This window comes from Chiloscyllium punctatum, chromosome 43 (assembly GCF_047496795.1).
Source record: "Chiloscyllium punctatum isolate Juve2018m chromosome 43, sChiPun1.3, whole genome shotgun sequence".
NCBI lineage: Eukaryota > Metazoa > Chordata > Chondrichthyes > Orectolobiformes > Hemiscylliidae > Chiloscyllium > Chiloscyllium punctatum.
The window spans coordinates 35957721-35973430 of record NC_092781.1 but is presented as its reverse complement, the minus strand read 5'-3'; positions in this window follow the sequence as shown (position 1 = coordinate 35973430).

Below are 15710 nucleotides of genomic sequence, written 5' to 3'. Positions count from 1 at the left end.
GGCTCACACCAATGAAGCCGCTCAGTCTGACACAGAAATGAGAAATCGAAAAAAATCCATCATTTTATTGTGTGTGATCTCGGCCAATTTCATCCTGTTTTGGTCAACGTTAATGCTGTATTCTATTTGGTACCAGATGCGATTGTTTGTGCATAGCAGTTTGCCACTAGATTTCTTTGTGCTGGATTTGGGCATTATGCTGCAGCTCCTCAGCTGCTGCACAAACACCGTGATTTATGCAGTCACCCAGACTAAGTTCAGACAGCAGCTGAAGCAAGTGTTGAAATTCCCCTTTCCAAAAATTCATCAATCAATCAAATTCACTCATTAATCAATCTAGCCGTGGTTTTCTCATTTCAGTTCAATGTTTCAACAATGAAGCAGCTTGTCGCTATGATAACAGACTGAAGTTAGTGCTGGTTTGTTCAATCTTGTCCCACAGCAGATTACAGGGACGTATTTCAAGGTTTCTCTCAACCCAATGATCAGCAAGATAAGGCACCATACCATTGGCTGTACCAAATACTTCAATTTGTCAGCAATAAAAATGTTCATTGTGAAGTGCCATGCAGCAGAACCAACGATATTGGTGTTTGTCATTGTGTTGAAAAAGCTGAGCTGAGATAGACAGACTCAGCCCCAAGCTCTGCTCCTTAGAGAAGTGGAGGCGAACGGGACTGTGCTCTCAAGTGTTGTGTTTAAATCATCCTGTGCATGTTTCACTTCTGTGTAACCCACCGCAACCAGGCCATGGGCATATTTCATCTCTCTACCCCGTTCATCCAATTTCCACTCAATCACAACCATCTATCACTCTCTATCCTTCCGTTTCTCTTTCCCCTTTGACCCCTCTCTTACACCATTTCCCCAGATGCTCTCCCCCTGTCGGCATTTCTTTCCCTCTGTCTCTCTGCCCAATCTCTATTTCTCTCCCCTTCTGCCTTTCACTCTCACTCATCCTACACCAAAGCAACCCTCCCTCTCTCACCACCCTGATTTCTTCTCTGTCATTCTTATTTATCACCCTCCCTTTCTCTCTCACACCCCTGCTGTCGCTGTCTCCCTCATTTTTATCTCTCCCTAACTTTCTCCCTCCTCCCAACAACCCTACAGCTGTCTTACCTTCCACGCCTCCGTCAAACTCTCCACAACTTTCCCGTCACTGGGTCAGAGGGAGAGAGAAGGACGATCGAGTGAGTGTGTCTGATAAAGACGGAAGGAGTGGGTGAGCGAGAGATTCATTGAGACTGAAAGGTAAGGGAGAGAGAGTGGGAGTGTGAGCGAGAGAAAGTGTCGATAGAGCATCGTGCAGGAGACTGACAGGAAGGTGAGCAAAAAGTTTAAAACTCACCCTTAGCATTGGTGCCCGCCATTGCTTTTCGAGCAGTAGGGTGTTCGAGAGCGTCGAGCAAGTGGGTGTCGAGAAGGTGAGCAAAAATTTGTAACCACTCCTCTGAGCGTCGGACCCAGCCATTGTTGTTCCAACAGGATGTGTGAGAGCTTCGAGTAGGAGGCTGTTGGAGAGGTCACGAGTTTCCATATTTGGGCTGTTGCTTTAGCTTAAACATTACTCATGTAGTGCCTTCCAGCAATCCTTCTCGAAACAAAACAAAAAGATCAGTGCATCGGTTAGTGGGGTGATAGGTATTTTCTTTCGTGATTCACTTTTTCAGCGGTGCATTTGGAAACTTAGAGCAGTGGGAGTGTAGGTTCACGCAGTTGAATATTCCTCCTGCAGTAGGTGGGAGGAAACGGTCACCTCTAATGTACCTGCTGACTATATTTGTGGGAAGTGTACGCAGCTGCAGGTCCTTGAGGACCGTGTCACTGAACTGGAGCTGGAGCTGGATCAATTTCGGATCATTCAGGAGGCGGAGGGCGTTATTAAGAAGGTTTTCAGGGACGTAGTTATTCGACAGCTCCGTGAAGAAGGTAGTTGGGTTACCATCAAGTGGGAGCCGGCAGGCAGTGCAGGTTTCTCCTGTGGTCTATTCCCTCAAAATACGTAAACCATGTTGGATGCTGTTGCAGGGAGGACCACTTACCAGTGATACGCTGTGGAGAAGAGCTACCTCTCGAAGACTCTGTCCCTGTCACTCAGAGAGGAGTGGGGAAAAGGAGCAGAGCTTCAATCATTGCAGATTTCATAGTCCTGGGACAGATATGAGATTTTGTGGTTACTAAGGAGAGACTCGCGATGGGTGTGTTCCCACTTGTGTGCGACAATTCGTGATGTCTCTGCTCGTATTTTCCAGATCCTTGATTGGGAACAAGAGCAGTTCCAAGGTATGATCCACATAGGCACATCGAGGAAGGAAAATAGGGATTGGAGACAGCAATTCAGGTAGCTAGGATGGAACCTGAGAGCAGGAACAAACTGAGTTATTATCTTTGGTTTGTTGTTCATGCCACGTGCTAGTGAAGTAAGGAACAGTGAGAATGCGACGCAGAACCCGTGACTGCAGGACAGTAGAGAAGGGAAGGTTTTGGATTGTTGGATAATTCGAGCACTTTCTGAGGAATGTGGGACTTTATAAAACAGCATGGTCTTCAGGTGAAGCAGAGGGAGACCAGTACCCTGGAAGAAATTTGGAAACTCCCTTCGGGGGGAGAGTTAATACTAACGCAACAGGGGTTTGGGAACCTGAGTTGGCGTTCCTGTGTACAGGATGTTGAGGGTACTGATGTCAGGGATAGGTTTGAAATGTTGCGAGAGGGCACTGGCAATCAAGATGTTGGTTTGAAATGTGTGTGCTTCAATGACAGGAGACTCAGAAACAAAGAGAGGGTGAAAGTGCAGCATTGATTTTAATGTGGTCGTTGTAGAGGCATGGCTAGAGGAGCGAAAGGAATGGTTGTTCCCGATTCCAGGATAGAGATGCTTCTGCAAGAATAGAGAAGATGTTAAAAGAGCCAAGCATATGTCGTATTTTTAAACAAGGGTAGTAATACTGCAGATGAGATAACTCATATTGAGTTTGAGGACTCATCCACTGAGGTACTTTTAATGTGGTTAGAAACAGAAAAGGAGAGTTCACTCCACTGGGAGTGTTCTGTATGCCTCCGAAATATTCCAGGGATGTAGAGGAAGGGATGTCTAAGATGATACCCGATTGGAGCGAGACTAACAGGATGATTCTAATGGGGAACTTTGACTTCCCCGACATAAGCTGGGAATATTATAGTTAGAAGCAGTTTAGGTGGGTCAGTATTTGTTCAATGTGTGCAGAATGGTTTTTGACACAATATGTTTAATGGCCAACAAGGGAAGATGCAATATTGGAGTTGGTATTGGGGAATGAACCCGGCAACGAGTTAGATTTGTCGGTAGGTGAGCTCTTTGGCAATAGTGAACATAATTCGGTTATGTTTACAATAGCTGCGATAGGTATATATTGCAAGGAAAGAGGTAGGAATGGGGTCGAAAGCAATTATGATGTGATCAGTTAAAATATAGGATGGACAGGATGGGGAAGGAAACTGCAGGGGACTGGCACACCTGACCTATGGGGCTTAATCAAGGAACAGCTACTGCAGGTTCCTGATAAGAATATATCTATTAGTGGTGAAGGCAGTTATCAAAGAATATAAAACTCTTGTCAAGAGGAAGAATGCTTATGCGACGGTAAGGCAAGATGTCCAGGTTAGCGGGCATAAGACTTATAAGTTAGACAGAAAACTTATGTCTAACTTAAGAGGGCTCAGAAAAGACAGTAGGGTGCACGAGAAGTTGTTGTTGGATATGATCAAGGTAAAACCCAAGACGTTTTACAAGTAAATCAGAAATAAAAGAATGACTGGATTACGTTGAGAGCCAATCAAATACAGTCGTGGCAATATGTGTGTGGAATCTGAGCACATGGGCAAAGCACTTCATAAATACTTTTCGTCAATTTCCATATTGGAAAACCGCAATGCTTTTGATAAAGCGGAGATACAGGCTAACAATTTAACTGGGATTGGGGTTGACAAAGAGGAGATTTTAATAAGTCGAGAAGATCCAAATTTAGGTAAAATCCCTGGGCCGGATGAGATTTATCCTCAGATTCTTTGGGAAGCCAGGGAGGAGATTGCAGATACTTTGGCTTCCATCTTTATGTCGTCATTGTCATCAAGAGTATTGCCAGAAGACTGGAGGATTGGAAACGTTGTTCCTTTGTGTCAGAAGGGGAATCAGGACAACGCTTCTAATTATAGGTCATTTAGACATCCTTTGATTGTGGGCAAGTTGTGAAGAGATTTGAAGAAATAGGATGTATAATCACCTGGAAAGGAATAAATTGATTAGGGGTAGCCAACACAGTTTTGTGAAGGATAGGTCGTGCCTCAATTGAATATTGCGTTCTTCAAGAAGGTGACAAAAAACAGGTGGATGAAGGTCAAGCCGTGTATATGGACTTCCGTAAAGCGTTTGATAAGTTACCACGTAATAGGCTATTGCGTATAGTACGGTGATTTTGCATTGAATGTCATAGCGGTTTGGATCAGAAATTTGCTCGCTGAAATAAGGTACAGGGTCGTGGTTGATGGGAAATGTTTATCCTGGAGCTCTGTTGTCAGTGGTGTTCCGTAAGGATCTGTTTGGGAGCCACTGTTGTTTGTTATTTTTATAAATGTTCTCGACATGTGCGGAGAGCATGGATTATTGACTTTGCGAATGACGTGAAGGTGGGCAGAGTTGTGGATAGCGCTAAAGGATGTCGTGGGTTACAGAGGAACACCGATAAGATGCACAGCTTGTTTCAGCGGTCGCAGATAAAGTTTAAAACAGATAAGTGTGAGGTCGTTCTCTTTGGAAGGAGTAACAGGAATGCACAGTACTGGACTCATGGTAAAATCCTTTGCAGAACAGAGAGATCACGGTGTCCGGGCGTATAACTCACTAAAAGTTTCTACACGTGTTGGTAGGGTTGTTAAGAAGGTATAGGTTTTGTTGACGTTTGTTTGTAGAGCGACTTACTTTCGGGGCCAGGAGGTTATGCTTCAGCTGTACAAATCACTGTTAAGTTTGCGCTTGCAGTATTGAATGCAGTTCTGGACAACGCATTTGATGAAGAATGAAGAGGGTTTGGAAATAGTGCAGAGGCGATTTACTAGGATGTTGTCTGGTTTGGCAGAAGGTCCTCTGAGGAACGTCTGAGGCTTTCTTCGTTGGAGAAACCAAAGTTGAAAGGATTTAATCGAGACACATAAGGTAATCAGAGCGTTCGACTGGCTGGACAATCACAGCCATTTTCATCCAATGGTGAAGGCTAACACGACGAGACATCGCTTTAAATAGAGGGCTGATGGATGTAGAACAGATATTAGGGGTAGATTCTTTACTCAGTGTGTAGTAGGGGCGTGGAATGGCCTTCCTGCAGAAATTGCAGACTCACCGACGTTAAGTGAATTTTAATGGACATTGGGCATGCATATTGTGAGTTATCGGATTGTGTAGGTTAGATGGGCATCAGATAATTTTGATAGGTCTGCGCAACATCGAGGGCTGAAGGGCCTGTGCTACGCAGTAACGTTGTATGTTCTATATTCGATGAGTGCGAGTGTTACAGAGAGAGAGGGAAAAGGGTAGCCTGAGAGGGAGTCAGGGCAGAGTAGAGAGAGAGAGAATGGGACGGGAATAGAGAAAGACTGTGAGGAAGATATAGAGAGTGAGGGATGCACAGACAGAGTGTTGGAGGAGATGAGAGAGAATGAGGGAGAGTTATGGGGTGTCGAGAGAGATAGAGAGGCAGAGGATAGAGAGAGACAGTTGGATTTCGGCAAAAATGAAGGTGTGTCGAGAAAACGAGGGTTACAAAGAGGGTGGTAATGGAGAATAGAGAGAAAGATTGGGGAAGGTGTTGGAGAGAACGAAAGAGAGTGGGAGGCCGGTAGAGAGAGTGGGGCGAACTGAGGAGAGACAGAGATAATGGGGCCGTTAGAGAGATAGTTGACAGGGGGACGGAGAGACACAGAGAGGTAGGGGTGTTTAGAGAGAGAAAGCGAAATTGGGAGGTTGACGAGGAACAGACAGAGTGGGGGTGGAGAGAGAGGAAGCGTGGGGGAGTGGGGTAGAGTGAAGTTCAGTGAGTGGGAGAGAGGGAGAGAGGCAGCGGGAGCGGACTGTCGAGAGACAGTGGTGGGGTGAAGATGTTGAGAGTGGAAAGTGGGTACACAGAGAGAGTGAGAGGTGTGCGGTGAGAATGCGAGTGGAACAAGATCAGAGAGAGTAGGAGTGTCTTAGAGTGAGAGATTGAGAGCGGGTTAGAAAGAGGGAAAGAGAATCAGAGGGTGCTGGGAATAGTGTGAATGTATTGAAGGGGTGATGAGAGAGACAGGGTGAGGAAGGCATAGAGATATAGGAAGAGCAAGAATGGCGGAGCGGTCCAGAGAAAGAGTAGGGGAGTGAAACGAGAGTATGCTTGTGGTCGGGAGAGATGGAGAGTGAAGGAGGGCGCTAAAGAAAGAGAGCGTATGTGAGGTGGCAAGGAGAGATCACAGGGATAGGGAGGACTGACGATCGAGAGAGATAGGCAGGCGGGTAGTGTGAGTGCGGGGTTGGAGAGAGGATGGGGTGAGCATTCGCGAGAGAGGAAGAAACAGTGGGCCAGGCGAATAGAGTGAGTTGGAGTTGGATAGGGAGGAAGATTGGGAGGGGGGATAGAGAGAGGTTGAGCATGCCTGGGCATGGGGTGGTCGCGAGAGAGAGAGATAGAAAGAGAGTGAGTGACCAGGGAGAGAGACTGAGAGCGTGCTCGAGAGGCTGTGCAGGGTATGGAGAGGCCGTGTGTGAGAGGGTGGTGAGAGAGAGAGAGAGAGAGATGGAGTCGATGTTTCGAGACAGAGACAGAGAGAGGGAGAGAGAGAGAGACAGGGAGGGCGTAGCGAGTGAGTGTGGGAGAGGGCAGGCAGAGAGATGGGAGTGTCGAGAAAGAGAGCATGGGACTGTTACAGAGAGAGACATTGACAAGGATGTTCGTGGAAGGAAGAGATTGTGGGGTGTGTGGAATAGAGAGCGCGGGAGGGATGTAGAGACAGGGAGAATGGGAGGGTTGCAGAGACAGACAGAGTTGGAGGAAGGAGGAGAGTGAAACAGAGACGGAGCTGGAGGTAGAGGAGGGGGTTGAAAGAGTGCGAGGGATGCTTACAGAGAGAGCAAGGAAGTGGGTGGTGGTAGCGAGGGAGATAATGGAGGGACTCGAGAGGGAGGTAGTGGGCGAGGTGTCGGCGAGGCAGAGAAACACAGTGGGAGGCAGGCAGACAGACAGAGTGGGGGAGAGGTGGAGAGAGAGAGAGGCAGAGGGACAGAGAGAGGGGTTTGGAACAGAGAGAGGCTGACTTGGAGAGGAGGGGTGTCGAGAGAACGTGTAATTTGGAAGTCGTTCAGAGAGGGAGAAATAGTGGGAGGGGAGACACAGATACGTAGAAGTCGGCGTGAGAGAGAGAGAGGGAGAGGGTAGGGGCGCCGAGGGAGGGTGGACCAGGTATATAGAGACAAACAGTGGATGGTAGGTAGAGCGAGAGAGAGAGTAAGGGATGGAGAGGGAGGAAAGGAGAATACAGAGAGAGAGAGTGACAGGGAAAAGAGAGAGTGCGAGGAGGATACAGAGAGAGATGAAAAGGGATGTGGATGGAGTGACAGAGGAAGATGGGTGTTGAGAGAAAAAAACGTTGGTGGGTTAGAAAGTGAGAGAGGGAGGTTGATGAGGGGAGGGTGAGAGTGACAATGCCCCAGAGTGGCGAGGGGAAGAGTTGGCGGGAGGTAGAGAGAGTGATCAGCATACACAGAGAGAGTGGGAGGGATGTAGAGAGGGGGGTGCGAGTATCATAGATAGAGAGAAAGAGAGTGGGGAGCGGACTAGAGAGGGACAGATTTGGAGCTGTTTGGTGAGATAGAGTTGGATATATGTCGAAAACGAGAAGGTGGGGTTGTAGAGAGAGGGTGTGAACTTCAAAGGCAGTGAGTGCGAGGCAGTTGGAGAGAGAGTGAGAAGGCCCGAGAGGGAGATTGTGGGACAGGTGTAGAGAGAGAGGGAAAGTACTAGAGTGAGAGAGAAAGAGATTGTGACAGGAGAGAGAGAGAATGACAGGTATGTACCGAGACAGAGAGTGCGAGAAAGAGCGACCATCAGATAAAGGGAGTGAGGCAGAGAGAGAGATCAAACAAGATGGAGAGGGAGGGAGAGAGAATCAAGCAGGGAGAGGGAGACAGAGAGAGGGTCTGTAAGGGAGAAGGAAAGAGATACCTGCATTTATTGGGAGAGTCAGACAGACGGAGATGAGGAGACAGCATCAGATAGAGGGAGTGAGGACGGCAGAGTCAGTCAGAGTGTGAGGGAGACGGAGTCACACATACAGAGACGGAGACTGACAGAGTCAGACAGGGAGAGGGAAATAGGGAATCAGAAGAGAGGCAGAGAGAGATTCAGACAGAGGGAGAGGGAGAGAGAGAAATTCAGGGAAGGGATTGTGTGAAAGATTCTGGCAGTGAAACAGGCAGGTGGAGAGGGAGAGAGTTAGGCACAGAGAAGGGAAGAAATAGAGAGTGAAGGACAATAAGACAAAGGGAAATGTAAAGAGGGGAGAGAATCAGAGAGAGGGTAAGGGTGAGAGGGAAATGCGGGGAAGGGATTGGGAGAAAGATTCTGACAGAGAGACAGGCAGTTGGAGAGGGACAGTGAGAGAGTTAGTCCCAGACAAGGGGAAGGGAGAGTTAGAGAGTCAGACAGAGGAAGATAGAAAGAGGAAGTGACAGAGTCAGGTATAGGGAGAGGGAAAGTGGAAGACTCAGACATTGGCGGGGGTGGGGGTGTGTGAGAGAGAGTCAGCCAACGAAAGAGGTAGCGAGAGCGTCACACACAGGGAGAGGGAGAGGAAGAGTCAGATAGATTGGGGGGAGAGAGAGATAGAGAGATGGAAAGGGCGAGAGAGGGTCACAGACAGAGAGTGGAAAGAAAGAGAGTCGGACAGTGGGAGCAGGGAGAGAGAGTTTAAAACACAGGGGGAGAAAGCGATGGCGAGAATGAGAGAAAGAGTCCAACAGAGAGATGGAGAGACGGACAGAGCGTCAGAGGGAGAGGGAGACAGAGAGAGCCGGGCAGAGTTAGAGGGAGACAGAGAGAGAGAGAGTCAGGTAAATGCAGAGTGAAAAGGATAGAGCGAGTCTGACAGAGGGAAAGGCAAAGTCAGACAGACTTAGCCAAATAGACAGGGAGATTGACTAATGCAAAGAGCTGAAAAGGGAGAGAGTCAGAGAGAGAGGGAGAGGGAGTGTCAGACAGTCACTGGGTGAGGGGCTGACGCAGAGAGTATGTCAGGCAGAAGGCACGAGAGACATAGTGAGGCAGAGTCAGGCAAAGGAAAATGCAGAGTTGAAGAGAGAGAATTCGATAAGCAGGCAGAGGGCGAGGGAATCGGAGATACTACAAGAGACAATGGGGAGAGAGGAACAGAGAGAGAAAGAGAGTGATACAGAGGGAGAGCGAGACGGATTCAATCAGAGGGGGAGGGGACAGAGTGTGTGTGTGTCAGACGGGAGTGATACAGAGAAAGAGTCAGACAGTAGTGTCAGGGTGAGAGAGAGATTCGGAGAGAGAGAGAGAGAATGGCAGAGAGTTGGAAGGAGAGCCAGACAGAGGTAAAGGGAGAGGTATATACTTAGGCAGAGAGAAGGGGAGAGGGAGAAGAGACACATTCAGACAGAGGTAAAGGGAATGAAATACAGTCGGACAGAGGGAGACGGAGAGTCAGACAGAGGGAGGGAAGACAGAATCAGACAGATGGACAGGGTAAGTAGAGATTCGGACAGCAGGAGAAGATGTGAGAACGTCAGCCAGAGGGAGAGAGTGAGAGCACGTCAGACAGAGGGAAAGGGAGAGACGGGTGAATGTCAGACAGATTGACAGGGAGACGTGGAGAGAGAGTCAGGCAGAGGGAAAGGGAGAATGAGAGAGTATAAAACAAATGAAGAGAGACGGTCGAAAGACGGAGGTGAGAGAGACAGACAGAGGGAGAGGGATGCAACGACAGACAGGGACAAGGAGAGGGAGTCAGACAGAGGGAGTGGGAGAGTGAGTCAGGCGGAGGAAGAATGAGAGGGAGAGTGACAAAGGGACGGGGAAGAGAAAGAATCAGATATAGGATGGGGAGAAATCGGGAGACAGACAGAAAAATAGCACATTGAAAGTCAGACGGAGGGAGAGGGTTACGGATAGAAAGAGTCAGAATGTGGGAGAGCGAGAGAGCCAGGAGGAAGGAATGGGATAGAGAGAGCCTGACGGATAGAGAGAGAGAGAGATATATCGGACATCGGGAGGGACGGGTGAGAGATTCAGATGGAAGGGGGCAGAAAGAGAGAATCCGATAGCTGGTAGGAAGAGGGTGAGTCAGATGAAACGAGAGGGAGAGACAGTCACAGAGAGATAGAGAGAGTTTGAGACCGAGGGGGAGAGAGTCAGAAAGTGGAAGAGTAGGTGTGGCAGAGTCAGAGGGGGAGAGTAAGGGACAGAGAGTCAGACAGATGGAAGATGGATGGAGAGACAGAGAGAGACAGAGAACGACAAGGAGAGACGGAATTCAGACAGAGGGAGGGGGAACCGAGAGACAGAGAGAGTCAGGCAGCCGATGAGGGAGAGAGAGTCGGACAAAGGGCATTGGAGAGAGAGACAATCAGGGAGAGGGAGGGAGAGAGATTCTGACAGAAGGAGAGAAAGAGACAACAGAGAATCAGACAGAGGGGGAGACAGAGGGAAAGAGAGTGTCAGACGGTGTGTGGAAAGAGAGAGATCGAGAGCCAGACCAGCGGGTGCGGTGGAAAGAGAGAGAGAGGGTGAGAGAGAGAGGGCGAGAGGGAGAGTGTCAGATAAAGGGAGAGGGGGAGACAAGGAATCAGATGGAGGAGGTGAGTGAAAGAGTAAGAGACAAAGGGAGGGGGAGGGAGTGAATAGGAGGGATAAGAAAGAGAGAGTATGCCAGACTGGGAGGGAGAGAGAGAGGCAGACAGATGGAGGTGGCGAGACAAAGAGTCAGAGAAGGCAAGAGGATTTCAGATAGAGTGAGACGGCGAGAGAGTTTCAGACTGAGGGAGAGGGAGAGCGTCAGACAGATGGAGTGTTACAGGCTGCGTGAGTCTGAGAGAGAGGGGGCAAGAGTCTGGCAGAGGAGAGGGAGAGAGAGTGCCAGTGTGTGATAGAACGAGGAAGAGTCAGACGGGTAGAGAGAGAGAGAGTGAGAGTCAGTCAGAAGGAGAGAGAGTTAGGCAGTGAGAGCGCGGAAGAAGAAGAGAGAGAGTAGGCAGAGGGTAAGGGGCAGACAACGGGACAGACAGTAAAGGGTCGAGGAAAGTAAGACTCAGACGGAAGGAGAGGAAGAGGGAAAGATAGAGAGTCAGAGAGAGAGGGAAAGCAGGAGAAAGAGTCAGACAGAGGGCAGAGGACAGAGAGTTGCAGAGAGAGAGAGTCAGATAGATTCCGATCGATGCAGTTAGAGAGTTACAGAGAGAAGGAGAGCGAGGAAGGAAGTCGGAGAGAAAGAGAAACAGAGAGACAGAGAAAGAGAATTTGGAGAGAGGGATGAGGAGAGATCGAGTGAGACAGCGATGGAGATGGCGGGAGAGGGTGAAATTGTGAGTTGGAAGAGATGGAGTGTCAGGCAGTGGGATGGGTGGGAGAAAGAATTGGTCAGTGAGAGAAATAGAGAGTGTGTCAGAAATAGGGAGGGGGAAAGCGGGAGAGAAAGTCTGACAGAGGGAGAGGAGAGAGAGTCAGAGAGGGAGAGAGTGAAAGACAGCGTTTCAAAAAGAGGGAGAGTGAGAGAAGAGTTGGATAGAGAAAGAGGGACAAACCGAGTTGGACAGATGGAGTGCGAGGGGCGGGGAGATAGAGTCAGGCAGAGCGAAAATGAGAGACAGAGTCATACCAAAGGAGAGAGTGAGAATCTAACAGAAGGAAAGGAAGGGAGAGAGTCAGGCAGAGGTTGAGGGTGGGGAGAAAGAGAGACAGATTTCAGGCAAATAGCGGCAGAGGAAAGTGAGAGTCAGACAGTTGGAGAGTGAGAGAAAGACAGAGGGAGAGAGAGCGTGAGTGTGTCAGGGAGAGGGTTGATGGAGAGAGTGTGAGTCAGACAGGGGGTGGGATGAGAGATTGATAAACAGACATAAGGAGAGGAAAGTGAGAGCCATACATTGAGAGAAGGAGAGGGATCGGGAGAGAGTGAGGCAGAGGGAGAGAGAGAATGTGTCAGACACAGGGAGAGGGGAGCGACAGATAGAGTCAGATAAAGGGAGATAGGGAGAGATACATGCACAGAAATTGCAAAGGGGAAGAGTGTGAGAGAGAGAGCTGGAGATAGAGACAGCTTAAAACAGAGGGAGAGGAGAGATGTCAGGCAGACAGGGATTGAGCATCAGACTGAGGGAGGGGGATGGAGAGAGAGTCAGAGAGAGGGGGTATTGCCAGAGGAAAAGAGAATTGTAAATAGTTTGTGGAAGACGAAGTGATAGAGATGAACAGCATGGAAACAGAGCCTTCAGTCCAACCCGATCAGATATCGCAACCAGTCAAGTCCCACTTGCCAGCATCCGGCCCGTATCCCTCCAAACCCTTCCTATTCATATATCTATCGATCAGAGAGTGGGAGGGGCAATACGGGGGAGAGAGAGTGGAAGAGATAGGGAAAGGGAGAGACAGGCAGAATCAGAGAGTGAAACAGAGATTTAGGCAGAGGCAGTGATAGACAGAAAGAGTCAGACAGAGGCAGAAGAAGACACTGTAAGAGTGTCAGACAGAGGATAAATGGGGAAGAGAAAGTCCGAGAAAGGGAGAGGGAGAGGGAGAGAGACAACGTATGACAGAAGGTCAAGAAGAGGGAGAGTGTGTCAAAAGGAAATAGAGGGAGTGTGATAGACTCATGCAGAGGAATATTGAGGGAGGAATATTCAGTTAGAGGAAGGGGTGGGAGGGTGTGTCAGGCAGAGTGAGAGGGACAATGACCAACTAAGACGGGGAGGGAGAGAGAGTCAGGGAGAGGGAGAGGAGGAATACTGTGAGTGAGACAGAGGGTGAGGGGGTGAGATAGTGAGAATCAGACAAACATAAGAATAAAGTGAGTGCCAGACAGCGAGAGACAGGGAGGGATGAGAGAGTCTCAGTCCCCTGAAGAGGCGGGAGGAGAGAGGGAGAGAGTGGAAGAGCGAAAGAGAGAGAGAGATAGTCAAACAGAGAGAGAAGCAGAGAGAGAGAGACAGGGAGAAGGCAGAGGGAGTCAGACAGAACGGGAGAGTGTGTGTGTGTGAGAGAGAGATAAAGACAGACAGATTCAAACAGCAGGAGGGGAAGGGAGAGCGAGAGGGAGAGAGAGGGGGAGAGAGACAGAGACAGAGAGACAGAGCCAGATATTCGGAGAAGGAGATTGAGAGAATGTGCCAAGTAGAGGGGGAGATATATATATATATATATATATATATATATATATCGAGTCAGGCAGAGGAAGAGTGAGAGTGCTAACCAAATGGAGAGGAGAGGGAGACAACAAGAGGGAGATGGAAACAGAGACAGACAGAGATTTACAGCTGGAGAGCGAGAAACAGTGAATGTCAACAAGGGAGGATGGGTGAGGAGTGAGAGTGAGATGGAAGGAGAGATAATCCGACAGATGGGCACAGAGACAGAGAATCCGACAGAGGGAGAGGCAGAGACAAAGAAAATCAGTCAGAGAGAGAGAGGAGGGAGAGACAGAGTGAGACTGAGGGACAGGGAGAGTCAGACAGATGGAAAGGGAGAGAGGCAGTCAGAAAGAGGGACAGGGTAAGAGAATGGGAGAGTCAGACAGAGTGAGAGAATCGGAAACTGGGATGAGATAGACAGCGGGTCAGGCAGAGTGCAAGTGCCACAGAGAAACTCAGATTGAGACAGAAGCAGAGAGAGAGACAGAGACAGACACTTGGAGAAGGAGAGAGAAAATGTGTAAAGTAGAGGGAGAGAGAGAGTCATAGCGAGTTCGGGGAGACAGATACAGAGAGAGTCAGACAAAGGGAGGGGAATGGAGGGACAGAGTGAGACGGAGAGAGAGAGGATCAGGCATCTGGGGAGCGAGAGAGAGAAAGTGAGACAGAGGATATATATATCGGAGTGCGGGAGAGAGAGAGAGAGAATGTGTCAGACAGAAGGAGAGTGACACCTGGAGAAAGAAAGAGTTTCTTTGTGTCAGACCGAGGAGAGAGGGACAGAGTGTCAGACAGAGAGAGACTGAGAAAAAAAAAGCGCCAGACAGAGGCAGAGGAGAGAGAAAGAAAGACAGAGAGAGCGAGTAAGAGAGAGACAGACAGACGGGGGCGGGAGACAGAAATTCGGACAAAGTGAGAGGTAGGGAGATAGAGTCAGACAAAGGGAGAGGAAGAAAAAGAGTCAGTCAGAAGGCGAGAGAATAAGAGTCAGCCAGAGGGGCAGAGATGGAGAGGACGTCGGAGAGAGGATGTGTTTGAGAAACAATGAGAGGAAGTCAGTGGGAAGGTGCAGGAAGAGAGATTAGGACACAGGGAGAGAGGAGTTAGAGGAGGTGAGAGCGTCAGAGAGACATCGGGAAGGAGAGACAGATTCAGATCGAGAGTTACGCAGTGTGACAACATCAGACAGCGGTAGAGTATGCGAGTGAATCAGATGGAGGGAGGAGAGAGCGAATGTCAGTCAGAGGGACAGTGGAAAGGAGTAAATTTTAGAAAGAGGAAGAGAAAGATTCAGACAGGGGAGAAGGAAAGAAAGACAGGCAGACACAGGGAAAGAGATACAGAGAGTCAGACAGAGGGAGATAGAGTGGGAGTTTGACAGAGTGAGATGGTGCGAAGGAGAGAGTCTGCAAGTGGGAGAGAGAGAGTCAGAGCCAGTTAGAGAGACAGAGCTCGAGTTATACAGTGGGAGAGGGACAGGGAGTCAGAGCGGTGGTGACAGGGTCGAAAGACACAGAGATATACATACAGAGGGAGAGGAGAATGAGATTCAGACAGTGCAGGAGGGAGAGAGATAGAGAAATAGGCAGACGGAGGGAAGGAGTGGAGAGTGAGAGATCCAGATGGAGAGACGGGAGTGTCAAAGCCGAACATTGAGAGAGGATCTAAAAATTTGAATTTAGGCAAAAAAGTAGATTTCTATTATTAAAAATTGTTTCCTGATTTAAAAGAATGACATAAATGGTCTGTGAAACATATTACTGATTGCAGAATAAACTTGCAGTTCAATGATAAGGGGAAAATAGATTTTTCATAAGATGAATGCTGACACATTAATTGACCATTTGAACTAAACTTGAAGTGATACATGACATGAAAATTGACGTAAATAAGATATCCTTCATAAACAAATACCATTGGATTACCCTGTCTTCATTCATATCACCATATTACAGTTCAATTGATTTCTTTTGTAATGAAGTCCCCTTTTCCAGGAAATATCATTGGATTAAATTGCTGTAAACCATGTCACCTTATTGTATGTGATCCGTCTTTCTTGTGATTAAAGTTGTATTATTTTTAAAACATACATAAATATTGCGTAATATTCAAATGTAATTGTGCAACTTCACCACAGAACACAGTCGCTTTCATCTCTGTGTTGCTGGATAGAATTGTATCAAAGTAATTTAATTCAATAAACTAATGATCCTTGCTTTTGCAACAGACCGCATTTGTCGATTGTTTCGGCTGATCTCGAAACAAGAGACCCTTATTGAGGGTTCGA